Here is a 13,096-nt window from a genome sequence, read left to right on the forward strand (position 1 = left end):
ATATAAGTAAAGCACACAGCACATTCCCTAGCATATTGTTAACGTGTGATAATTGACAGTGATTACTGTTATTGATAATACTGTCATTGGAACGCTATTTAGTGGGTTTTTTCTTTCTGTTTATGATTAAATCCGAGGTCTGTGCTGAAATATCACAGCTTGCATTCACACCTACCGCCTATGCCAGGCAACTCTGCTGTCTGCGATTAGAGGCTTCCCGCTGACTCCCTCTCCCCTTCCCCTGGCTCCGCGGCTGTCCAGGCAAGTGAGGAATAGATGAAGATGCTGGACGTCCATAAACCTGCTGAGACCCACTTCCCGGGAAGCCCTATTTTGAGGTCTGCATCGGGCCTCCCAGCCTTTTCCTTCTCACGTGCCTTCCTTTCTCTCTACCTCCCAGCCACCTTAGAGAACGGGGCAAAGCTGGCAACAAGGGCCCCTGTGCCAGGGCCATCCGAGGAGCCAGCCCCGCCGAGGCACAGCAACCACGGGAAGCGGACACACGACGGGGGGTGGGTACTGCTCTTGGCCACTGCAGCCAATTCAAGGTTGTTTTCATCCTGGTGGGGGCTGCACCCTGCCCACCCTTCTCCAGGCAGAGAAGCGCCGGCAACTCGGCCTGGGGGCATTGGAGGGGCAGTTCTGACACAGGCCAAGACAGGCCTGCTGACATTCACGTTCAGTTTCCATTTGGGGAGAGGGGTGATAAAGTGGCTCTAACTGGGTTTGGCACTGGGGCTGCAACTGAGGGACAGGGGCTGCCAGGGGTGCAGCTTCCGTGCTCAACGGCAAGGTGGGTGCACCTTGGGCCAGACGACACGGATGAGCTCCCAAGGACAAAAGGGATGGATTTCAGGATGCAGGGGCTAGATGTGGCTGAATCTACTGCGGTTGACACTCTGCTGGTGACCCATACACAGGCAAAAGAGGGGGTAAAAGACACCTCTGAATTCCAAGCGGCTTTGGACATCTCTATCTCAGCTGCTGAGCTCACAGCCAAGCCTAGGAACGGCGTCTTTGTGTGATGGCAAGAAGCCGCCTGACATTTGTGCTTTATTTAATGTTGCTCTTAGCATGTCATATGCTGTGAAGATAGAGGAGCAGCCATTGCTCAGATGGCAGGTCCAAGAGGACTCACTGTCAACCACTAAACCCATCCTCAGCGACCATCACTCCATCACCTCACTTTACAGATGTGAAAACCGAGGCCCAGTGACCCACAAGAGGACAAAGTTGGCTTGGGAATCAGAAGAGCAGGGTTCAGATCCCTGCCTTATCTCCTCCTAGCTGTGTGACCTTGGGCAAGTCACTTTCCCTCTCTGTATCGTGGTTTCCTCGCCTCTGGAGTGGGGATTAGAATAGGACCTGCTGCACAAGGTTATAGTGGGAAGTATAAGCTTGGCACATTGGAAGCTTTCAGTATTCCATTCCTTCCTTCCACCGGGAATGGGAACTTACCCAAGGTCAACGGGCCAGCAATGGCAGTGCTCCAGCTCAAAGCAAACCCTCATCCAGGGCCCATTCATTCCTGGCCAAGGACTTAGGGGCCACATTTTACAGCCTTGCTTGTTCAGTGAGACAGGTAGACACTGCAGGTAGCTCCATGCTAGTGTTGCTATCACCTTCCATCCATGCAGGCTTTATTCTAAGACATTTATTGAGCTCCTGCTGGGTGCTGGGCCATATGTAAACAAATCCACAGCCTTTGACACTCCTGGGTCGCCAGGCACGTAAAATCCAGGACAGACAGGAGAGACCCACACCCCCCAGCCCCATCCAAGTTCCCGGAGACTCTCATCAAGCCTCCAGCCCTGGAATAAAGGGTCCCACATTGAGACAGACGGTCCCCGATTTCTCTCCAAAGAACCCTTGTGTGGTTCTTAGGGAACCCCACTTTCCAGATGCTCTGCCAGACAGGCCAGGCTAGGTCTCACTGCCTGGGACTCAATGTTTGTCCTCCAAGGACCGGCCACCGAGCCAGCGCTTGGCTGGAGACAGGGCGCTTTCTTTGTTTGCTGCCTGCCTGACGATTTATTTCTGAGGCTTAAGGGAGGCTCAGCCATTTTGCCCTGGTTGCTCTGGGAAAACGTCCCTCCCATTCGTCCAGGGACTCACACCTCTAAGGACAAGTTCTCTTCCCCCTCCTCTGCCTGGGGGAGGGTCTGAGGCTGCTCTGCCCGGGCCAGCTGAGGGGCCGAGGTAGTGCTTTCCGGTCTTCAGTGCACTGCGCAGAGAGCACGCAAGATGCCTGTAGCTCCCACTGACCTCTTTTGTTTTGGAATTCGGGAGTTAGGGCAGCCTTTCAGGCTACCTTGTGAACATATTTCCCCCAAAGTTCCCAAAGACAGAGAATCTGTCCAGCACCCAACATCCCCTCTCTCTTGCCAAACACCCACCTTGTGTGTCACAGAAAAACAAAGGTCGGCCCCGAATTCCACTCAGTCTGACACAGTCTCTGATTTTTGGGGTGTCACCAAAGCTCAGAAGCCATTTTATCCACCTCCCCTTAAGCTCTTCATGGGGATGAGGATGAGCTTCCCTGGAGAGGGAGCAAGTGCTCTAACCCCACATGGGGGGAGGCGACATGGTTTATCATTTGGCTTTTTTAAAATCCAATTTTCTCCTTGGGGTTCATGTTTATTTTGGGAGGATATTAGCTCGGAGCCTCAGCTCAGTCTGAGTTCCTTGACTAAAGACCCAGCCAAGCATAGAAGAGGACATCTGTGGGTGCCACCCGTGGGAATGTGCGGGTACAAAAGGCTGCCACACGGAGACCCCGTGGTCACTGCCGGTATCACCTCCCTGGAGTAAACGCAGGGACAAAAGGCAAGAAAGGGAGAAGGGTCCCGAGTCCTCCAGTCCTCCGAGGGGCCTCCCACACCCCACATCCCTCGGGACAGTAGGAGGTGGGGGAGCGCGGCGACAGCTTGCGTGCGCTCGGCCCCAGCTGTGGTGTGCTTTCAAGCCAACGTTTCCTGAGAGCTTGAGCTGTCCTAGGATGGGAACTCAAGTCGACCCCCGCCCCGCCACAGCCCTGGGAGGGGATAAATCAGGGGCACGGCTCTATCTGGCTCAGCTGACCCCGAGACTGGGGAAGTGGCGCATGGCCCCCCAAACGCTGTTCCTATCATTCACTCCCGGTCCCCCGCCATCCCCTGGGGAATGAATAGGGCGCTTCGACGGCTCCATCGGAATCCAGCGCCAGCTCCTGGGTCCAAAGGGGCTCGGCGACAGGGAAGGGGCATGCGATTTTCTCGCGACCCTCGTGCGAGCCCTCCTGCCTCCTGCGCATCCCAGCGGATGGCCAGGGCGCACGTCGGGGTCGGAGCGGCGCCCCCGGTTGCTTCATGTAGCCCCAGCCGAGGCGAGGCGCGGGAGCTGTAATCTCGGGGTGTCCGCCCCCCACCCCACCCGGCCCGCGGTGGCGGCTCAGGGCTCTGGCCCGTCCTGCCCGGCTGTCCCGGGCTCTGCGCCCCGCGCCCCGACGCCGGCCGCCCGTTCCTACCTGCGGCCGCGGCTGCGCTGCCCGGGCGGGCGCTGAGCGGGGCGGCTCGGCCGCTGCGGTGCGCTCGGGGCGCGGGGCCGCTCCGGCTCGGGCCGCGCTGCGCTCCCGGCTCCTCCGCTCCTGGGCTCGGCGCAGCTCGCCCGCAACCTCTCCGCGCTCTCGGTCTTCCGAGGGCGGGCGGAGGGACGCGCGGAAGGCAGAGGGCGGGGGAGCCGGGCTGCGGGGACGGGGCGGGGCCGCGCCGCCCCGAGCCCGCCCCGCCGGGGGAGGGCCCTGCCCGCGCCGCCCGGCCCCCGCCACGCGCTCCCCCGGCCCCGCCGCGCTCCCTCCCCGCTGCTTCCTCGTAGCGTCCCCCCCATCCCGCAGCCTCTCCCCTTCCCCCTCACCCCTTCTCCGCGTCCTCTCTTCCCCCGCCCCTCTCTCCGCTCCCCTTCTCCCCCTTTCTCCCCTTCGCTTCTCTCTCCTCCCCCATCGCCCCCTCCCTCGCCCAACCCCCTCCTTCTATGTGGCCTGCGTCCCTCTCCCCCTCCTCCTCCTCTCCTTCCTTCTCCTTCAGTCTAATGGCCTCTTCCCCGCCCGCCTAGGTCATAAGCCTGTCCGCCTGTCCGTCTTGGACTCTGTCTTTCTGTCCTTTCAGCATGGCTTTCCCCCTTGGCTTTGCTCTTTGCAGCCTGTTGGTGTCTTTCTGTTTCTCTGTCTCTGTCACCCTCTTCTCTCCCTCCTGGAGGGTGGGCCCCTGCCTCCTCCCTCCCGCTTCTCCCAGGGCAGCTTGCCCTGCCTGGTGCACATGGGAACGCAGGTGTGGCCTGGGGTACCAGGTTCTTGGTACCAGGCTGGGGTGTGGAGGTGTGGGGGGCTGGGAAGGACTCCCTGGCCACGGCTAGGGGTGGGTCGTGGAGACACAAGTGTGGTGTGTGCGGATGGACAGGTGGGTAAACAGATGACTAAAGGGAAACAGCCTGGAGAAGCACACCGGGGTGGCGGCAGAACCCCCAGACACCCCCCTCCTTCCAGTCCTTGAGGTCGGAGGGATTCTCCCAGAGAAGGCTTCCTCCCAGCCAATCCCAACCCAGTGCCTGAGGACTCCCCCACTTCCCCTTGCCAAGTCCTGACCTCCCCACCCTCTTTCACAAAGTCTCCTGGGAATGGGGCCACATCTGCCTTTCCCTCTGGGTTCCCCGGGGACTCACAGAAAGGGTTCCTTCTCTCCAGCCCTGACCTCTCCCCCTCGTCTGTCTGTCCCCAGGGCTGGCATTTGCTGATTGACGCCCCATGCCCCACCCCATTTCCCCTTTCCCCCCTTCATCCATCCTGGGATCCCCCAACACAGTGCTGCCCAAGGTCTCCCTGACTTCTCCTGTCTCTTTCCCCACACTCTCACTCATGAGCATGGAATCTTGGTGTCTTTCTTGACCCATTCCCCTCCCACTACTGGTCACCAGGTCATATGTGTGATGGACCTTCATCAGTACTTCAAAGAAATATTTATGGAGTCCCTTCTATGTGACAGGCACTGTCTTAGGCTCTCTGGACAGAGTGATGGACAAGACAAGCTACAGCCCTCGAGATGCTCCCCGTCCCATATGGGAGAGGCTTTCGTCAGATAGCCACACACGCCCAGAATGACCAGCGCTGCCGGGACACGCGGGGGATCCCGGTCCAGCTCCGATGGTCCAGGAAGGCTTCCTCTAGGAAGTGTCACTGGAGCTGAGGTCTGAAGGCTGAGTAGGAGCTGTGTGGGTGGAGATGTGGAGCACAGCTTTGAGCAGAAATAGGAGAGTAGCAAGAATGAAAGCTGCCTTTGCTTGCCTGACATTCATTTCGATTTCTTGGGGTGACAGCACCTCCATTTTCATTTGGGTAACTTCCCCTCCTCACCCACATTCATATGGTTGGGTGGGATTCTCCCCTTCCAGGGGTGGACATGTGATCCAGGGCATAGCCAGTCAGAGCACATCAGTGAGGGGCCATGTGACATATGCTGGGCCAATGAGAACTCTACCCGAGACTTTTGCTAAAACTATTATCAAATAGAAGCTTGATCTCCAAATAGAAGCCGCTGGCAGCCGTCTTTGCAGACCCGAGCAGACCTTACCTGACCTGAAAATGAAGCAGCCTAGAGGAAGGCGGAGCTGACAGATGGGGAGTGGGCTGAGTCCTCATGAGTATTGTTTGAGTCCCTGGATCCATATTTGAAAGCAGTGTCAGTTATTTACATCATTAAGTTCATTTTTCTTCACTTATGTGAGTTTGAGTTTAGTTTGTGTTGCTTAAAACCAAAATGGTTCTCGTGAATCCAGTGTGGAGTTGAGAATTACGAGGCATTGCTTATACAAAGGAATAATAATAACTATCCCATCCCCTTTTCTTCCTTCATGTTTCCTGGATAACCCCACTCACAATCGTCTTTTGTTCCCTGTGTGCCTGATTGGAAATGAGTTCCCCCGTTTTCATCACTCTAAATCTGTTTCTTCTACAAATGAAGGTGAGCTCTGGCTCTCAGGTGCACGTCACAGGCTGACCCTCTGATGCTCGATCATCCCACAGCACTCCCTGCCCCCCACCCACCTCTATGACTGTCCCCTTCTGCCCGCCTCTCTCCAGTTATGGGGAACTCATATTCTACCAGGCCAATGGTTTCAAACAACAAACTCTTATTGCATAGAGTTCTGAGCACTGTCTCTGGTGTGGGGGGCGTTAGGTGAGGGGCCCTATATTGGGAAGTTGAGGAAGCTGCATGAGGGCCTCCGTGCCCTTCCAAAAAGCCTGGGTCAAAGTCTTTCAAAGAACTCACATGCATACCTCGTGAGCTGCAGTGGGGCTCTGCAGAACAGGGTTCCTGAAGCGCAGGCTGCCAACCACTGGTGGAGCTAGGATGATTTTCAGTGTTGTGGAGCAACTTGGAGTGGAAAATCTCTTCCATGTTCAGCCCCTTGTAACGTCTGTGTGGTTTCTGTCAATGAGCAAGTCTCAGGTTGTTGCTAACTAGTCTTCCACACCTCTCCAAAGCACTGCCTAATGCCATATTAACTAAGAGAGGCCTCCAGCCTTGGTAGGCAACTATATTTAGTTAGAATTGAATGCACTGCTCATTTGTCCTTGTATTTATTTTAATGGAGACCTATTTCTGGCAAGTAATACTGGTCTTCTAGTTATAGCATGATGTAAAATTTCCTTTTGAGATACATTTATTTAATCTAAAAAAGGAAAATATTTAAGTAAATAAAAATAGACATGGTGCACAGATTTTTGCAAAACTTGTGGCTGGTTTGCAAATGACTAAAGTTTGAGTAGCCTAATTTAGAGAGACATTTTATCCATGTGTTCATTCACTCAAATGTTTATTGAGCACCTGCTGAGTACACGGCATGGGAGAGGACTAGACAGAGACAACACAGTCTGTGAGAAATTCCATTAGAGAGGTCAGGGTCTGAGCATCAAAGCCTTACCCGTGGCATTAAGGACTTGGGCTTTGACCTTGAGAGGCACTGGGGAGCCATTGAATGATCTTGAGCAGAAGAGGAGTAAGGCAGGTTTTAAGAAAGCTGAGACTGGCCAGGTATGCAGAATGGATTGAATGGGAGAAGATTAGAAGCCAGGAGGCTGTATTATAAGTGTGAAGTGAGGAGGGCCTGGCACCTAGCCAAATTCCCAGCACACACTAGGCATTCAATAAATGGTTGAAACTATTATTGTTAATAGCATTATCATAGTCCTCTCCCTTCCTTAACTTGGGAGAATTCATTGAGTCATAAACTCACAGCCCATCAGACTGGAAACAGTCCTTAGATATTACCTAGTTGAACACTTTTATGGGTAAACTGAGGCCCAGACAGAGGCAGTGACTTGCCTGAGGGCACCTAGCTATGTGGCGGCAGAGCCAGGAAGATGAGGACTGCTAGCTACACTGTGAGCACTGCCAATCGCTGACACATGGGGAAACAGAGGTGCAGAGAGGGCAAGTCACCGGCCCAGAGACACACAGTGGAAGAGGAGCAGAGCGGGGATCCCAGCTCTGGCCTGGCGAGCTGGGATCTGGGCCAGTAGCTCATTAATCCTGCCCCTGGGCTCCCCCGGCGCCCAGACAGCCTCTCAGCTGGCCGCAGCTGATGCTGTGGGAAGAGACCTGCTCTGGAGTCAGGATGCCCCGATTTGTCACCAACTTGCCGTGGGACCTCTAGCAAGTCCCTTCCCCTCTCTGAGCCCCAGTTTCCTCACCTGTAAATTAAAGGGGTTGCATTGTCCTTCTGCCACTTCAGGTCACCAGGTGGCTGGGTGAAAGGCTGGGGAAGGCCATGCCGGGGTCTGCTCTCCTACCCCTAGTCCAGGCCTCCTGCTCCGGACCCCATCAGCTGCTCATTGCAGACTCTGTCTCCATGACAACATAGGATTCCTTCCAGGCTCTCCAAAATTATAGCAAGACTGAGAAACCCCCTTCGACCTAAGAAAATATCTCCCGTAGGGAAACAGGCCCTCGTGTTTTGTTTTCAGAAGGAATGCTATTACCTTCACCGCACCCCTCCACGCCAGAAATTCCCCCATTAGCAAAAGAGTCCCCACATTAATGTGTGTATCCACTTGAAAAACCACAATAAACCTCGCGGGAGATAATAGGACATAAGATCATGTTGTTATCCTGTCCCCGAGTCACGCTGGGGCAGATCGCTGGCAGCACGGCTTCGTTGTTGAATGTTCAAATATTTGTGCATGTTGTACCACGCTGGGATCAGCACTTAGACACTGCCACGGGCTGACGCTGCCACAGAGGCAGCCCCCCAAAAGATGGACCAGGAGCAGCCGTGGAGACTGAGCCTGCGCCCCCTTCCACCCCCGCTTAGGAGATGGCTCGGTGAACATTTCTCTACAGCACATCGTAGTGCGCGTAATGTGCTGGCTTTGGGGCCAGACAGATCTCGGACAAGGGACCTCACCTTTCTGGGCCTCAGTTTCCTCACCTATGAAGTGATAGTGGTATCCACCTCTCCAGGTGGCTGGGAGAAAGCCAGCTAACGCCCTGATAGGAGCTAAGTGCTCAGCACGGGTTGACTGTTCTGCTGCCATGTGCAAGGAGTCTCCGCGCCCTGCCTCCTCGGTTGACAAGATTCCAGTGGAGAGTCAAAGTCAGTCTCAAATGCTACCACCGCCAAGAATCCTGCCTGATTTTTGCCCAGCTGCGTATGATTTCTTCTCCACTGGAATCCCACACAGTTCTTGTTCCTGCCTCCATTTACCTACTTACCACTCTCCCTTTGGGGGGGGCAGGAGTTGTCCCCTGGAGTCCTGCACACAACTAGGCTCCATACCTGTTGGCCTTTACCTGTCCTCCCAGTGTGGGGAGCCTGGGGCTCTCGGATCCCCTTCCACGCTCACGACCTACACAGCCACAGGAGGCCACTGTCAGTGCCCCTCAAAAGGTTTCCACCTCTAGGCCTTTACAGACACTGTTCCCTCTGCCAGGAACGCTGTTCCCTCATCCTCTCCTGGTGAACTCTTCCTCACTCTGCAGGTTTCAGCTTGGGTTCCACTGGACACCTCCAGCCCTCCTGGCTTGGCCTTGCCATGTTCCCTCTTCATATGTCCCCTATCAAAGCCACGCACATCACATACTGTGTTGCTTAATTTCGGTTCATCTTCCATGTCTCCCACTTACTCTAAGCCTTGGGAGGTCAGGAATGGGCAAAGAGCCCAGTGGCCGACACGCAGGAAGCATTCAATAAATATCTACTGAATAGATGGATGCACAAAGGAAGACCCTTGTGCTTATGTCTCGCTGGGGTGTCAGATTCTCGAAGACCTGGGCCTCTGCTCCTCAGTGGACAGAGTGGAGGAGCAGGGATCAGAGTTCCGAAAGCCCTTATTTTTTTCTTCCTTGGGCCCTGGGGCTTAAAGCCCTGCCTAGCTGGTGAGGATCTGAATGTCACCCATCACCGGTGGGCATCTGCCAACCAAGCCAGACTGGTTCCCATGTGCGGGGCACTGGGGACACTGAGTCTCCTCTGGAAACCCAGGAGGAAGGAGGGGAGTGAGGTGGCTGGAGGGAAACAGAGGCCTGGACGGAAGGCACAAAGTCGCAGCTGTTGCTGTGGAAAGAACATGGGCGTCAGGTGGGAGGACGGGATGCACATGCCAGCAAGTTGGCCAGGAGCTGTGTGACCTTGGGCAAGTTATGCCTTTAAAATGCCAAGTGCCTGCATAAGCGCTTATGGAGCGTCTCTGTAGTGCCGGGGCCATTCACAGAAACCATTGCAGTCACCCTCCAAATGGCCCCATAAAGTAGGTGGCGTTATCCCATTTTATAGACTGAACTAAGACTCAGAGGTGCAACAACTTGTCCAAGGTCGCACAGCCTTGGATCCTGGTGAGCCACTGACTCTGGGGCGGGGGTGGGGGTGGGGTGGGGGCTGGGGTCTGTTTGGAAAAGACACTCATCTCTGGAAACCTCTGTTTCATGGTCTGTGAAGTGGCAGTGAGATACAGACTCCCAGCGTGGTCCTGAAATCCGAATGGGGCAGGCTGGCGGAGGTGCCAGCTTGCACCGAGCGACATGCAGCTAGCTAACTTAAGGGGAAGCCCACCGTGCCAGAGGCTGTTCAAGTTGTCATACTGATGGCAAATGAACCCATGAGGTAGGTGCCATTACTATCCCCAGATGAGGAAACCGAGGCACACAGAGGTTAAGTCTCTTGCCCAAGAGCACACTCAGAAGTGGTAGAGCTGAGATTTGAAACCAGACAGTTTAGCTTGGGCTTCTAACCCTTTTATTAATATGCAGAAAGGGCCTTAATATGTATAAAGTGTGGCCCTTACGTGAGGATTCATCCTGTCTTATCCACGGAGCATTGATCCGAGGGGCGGGCGCGAGTACGAGTGCCAGAGTCATGAAGAAAGGGCGGGAAAGCACAGCAGCCTCACCGGCCGCCACCTCGGACAGGCCGCCCAGCCTCCCTGTCCTCCCTGTCTCTGCCTCTTAGGCGGCCGCCTGGGTCCAGCGGGACAGTGCACACCAGGTGCCCCGTGCCCAGCCCAGCGTGGCTGCTCATACAGTGGCAGCCCTAGGACAGGGTCTTTGGTGGCTTTAAAAATGATGTCTTCTTGGGCGCAGCTCTTTAGTATCTATGAGGAGTGTGCTGCTTCCAAGAGGGAGGTGGGAGAGCAGTGTCCCAGCTGCCAGGCCCTTGGGTGCCTCCCTGACCGGACTCTGCCCACAGCTGGATGACAAAAGCCACCAGCTGGCAGATCTCACCAGCTTGCTTCCCTGCCTCTCCGTGTGGCTTTAGTGACCCACAGCAGCCAATGCACCTTACCTGCTGGGCTGGCTGTCGGCCCACTTGAACAATTTTCAAATTGAGGAATAACATGCACTCAAATACATAACGAGCATCAATCCTGAGTGTCCAATTCAGCGACGTTTTACACACGCACGCGCCCACGCACCTACTACCAGAGCCATGTGTAGAGCGATTTTTAGCTTCCCAGAGATTCCCAGTTACATCACCCCAGGAGGTAACCACTGTTACAGCTTCTGTCCCCATAAACTAGTTCTGACAGTTTCACTTGAGTAGAGTCACACTCTCATGTGTCCGGCGTCTTTCATTCTGCGACAGTCTGTGAGCTGCATCCGTGCTGCTGGGTGTAGCCGTAGCTCACGCTTTCCCAGGGCTGCACACCTTCCGCCGCATGGACGTGCCGCGTGTAGCCATGCATTCCCCGCTGGTGGACGCTTGGGCTGTTTTCTGTTTGAGGCTGCTCTAAACAGGCTGCTGAGAACATTTTTTGTGCACGCCTTTTGGTGCCCACACGATGCCTTTCTGTTCAGTGGTCTTCCACACTCACGTATTTGATGCTAAAATGCTATGCTTTTGTAGGCCAAGATCACTTGCAGAATTATCTTTCTTTATTGATAAGAATCCAGACCTGCCTCTTTCGACAGGGAGGGGCCCCAGGGCTGAAGGTGAAGTGTGCAGGGCCCTCGCCCCACGTCCATGGTGCCAAAGGGAGGGTCTGCCCCAGGGTCTTTGACTCAGAGGGTTCACAGGTGATTTAATTTCTTCATCTGATAGCTCTACTCCTCACCCCATCAGACTATTTAGCCATTGATTTGTCTCTTGTTGATACTGCATTCTATACAATCACCTTACATAAGTTTTTTTAAAAAATGAAAAATTTTCAATACCTGCCCTAGCTGCGGAAGGGATGGCAAAGATGGCAGATGGACTTGTCACCAGGCCCCTTTGTCTGTGGCCTTGGCAGTCAGGAACCTGTGAAGGCCTGAGGGGTCAGGGTCTAGACCAGGGGTCTGCAAACTTGCTTGGGAAAGGACCAGTTAGTAAATATTTAGGCTCTGCAGGCCATGTGGTCTCTGTCGCAACTATTCAACTCTGCTGTGTAGTGGGCAAGATAACACGTAAGCAAACGAGCATGGCAGTGTTCTAACAAAGCTTTAATCCCAAAAGCAGGTGCGGGTATTTGGCTGACGATTCATAGTTTGATGCCTGGTCTAGACTCTCCTCAAAGTGTAACGCAGGGACCGGCAGCTGCGTTGGTCTCCCTTGGGAACTGACTGTTAGTGCAAGATCTCGGCCCCTTCCCTTAACCTGCTAATTAGAATCTGAGTTTAACAAAAACCCAGGAAACTCCGGGCACCTTAAAGAAGCACTGGCCTATGGCAGAATTTTCCCCAGCGTCAGCCGCCTGCCGCAGGGGGCCGGTGCACCCACAGACATGGAAAGTGACTTCCTCTTCAATTTGCTTCCAGTCCTTCTGTTTCCATCAAAAAAAAAAAAAAAAAAAAAAAAAGGAGTCTCAGCTTGGTGCTACGGTGCCCTTAGCCGCTCTCCAGTACTTACTAAATCTCCTTTTTCCACAAAGACAGCAAACCTGGCTTCCCCACTGCAGCCCAGTCTGGCTGGAATTCGATAGCGTTGTTCTTTGCCGTTGTTATTGTATTTATTTCAGCAGTTTCTACTTTGGCGAGGGACACTGGCTCTCCATTTGCAGTGGTGGAATGTTTCCTTTTCAGTGGATTTAGTGTAGTTTAGCAGTGGGGGTTGGTTTAAGGAAGACATGGAGCCAGCGGCAGTCTGCGGACCGTGCAGAGCTGGCAGCGTCCCGGAGAGCGGTGTGAACGTTGGGAAATTTCCAACGTGGTGCGGATCGCTGAGACCCAGGAAACACGGCGGGTGGCACAGGGGTGGAATCAGGGGCTCACCTGGGCTCCAGTTGTCACTCTGAACATGTGACCCTGGGCAGGTCATTGCCCCTGTCTGACTTTCTGTTTCCTCAGCTGGGTTGCTACGGGGCTGGGACCCCCGTGATCCCTGGATCTTTTGTGGGGGGCTCTGGGGGCAACGCTGTGTGGGTGGCGGGTGAGGGGCTCACGCAGCTCTATCACTGATTCAACCACAGCAGTTCCACTTTCGTAAGCTGGACTTCTGCTTACGATTTTGTCTGATACAATTTTTGTGCGGCTAAAGATCGAAGTCTGAAGTCACCGGCCTCAGGATCTCAGGTCGTGAGCGGGCTCCGTTCCACGCTGCTCTGGTCGCAGGAGGTGGAATCTCAGCTCACACCAGCTCAACACCAGGGGAGCTT

This window comes from Eulemur rufifrons, chromosome 10, assembly GCF_041146395.1.
Source record: "Eulemur rufifrons isolate Redbay chromosome 10, OSU_ERuf_1, whole genome shotgun sequence".
Classification (NCBI taxonomy): domain Eukaryota; kingdom Metazoa; phylum Chordata; class Mammalia; order Primates; family Lemuridae; genus Eulemur; species Eulemur rufifrons.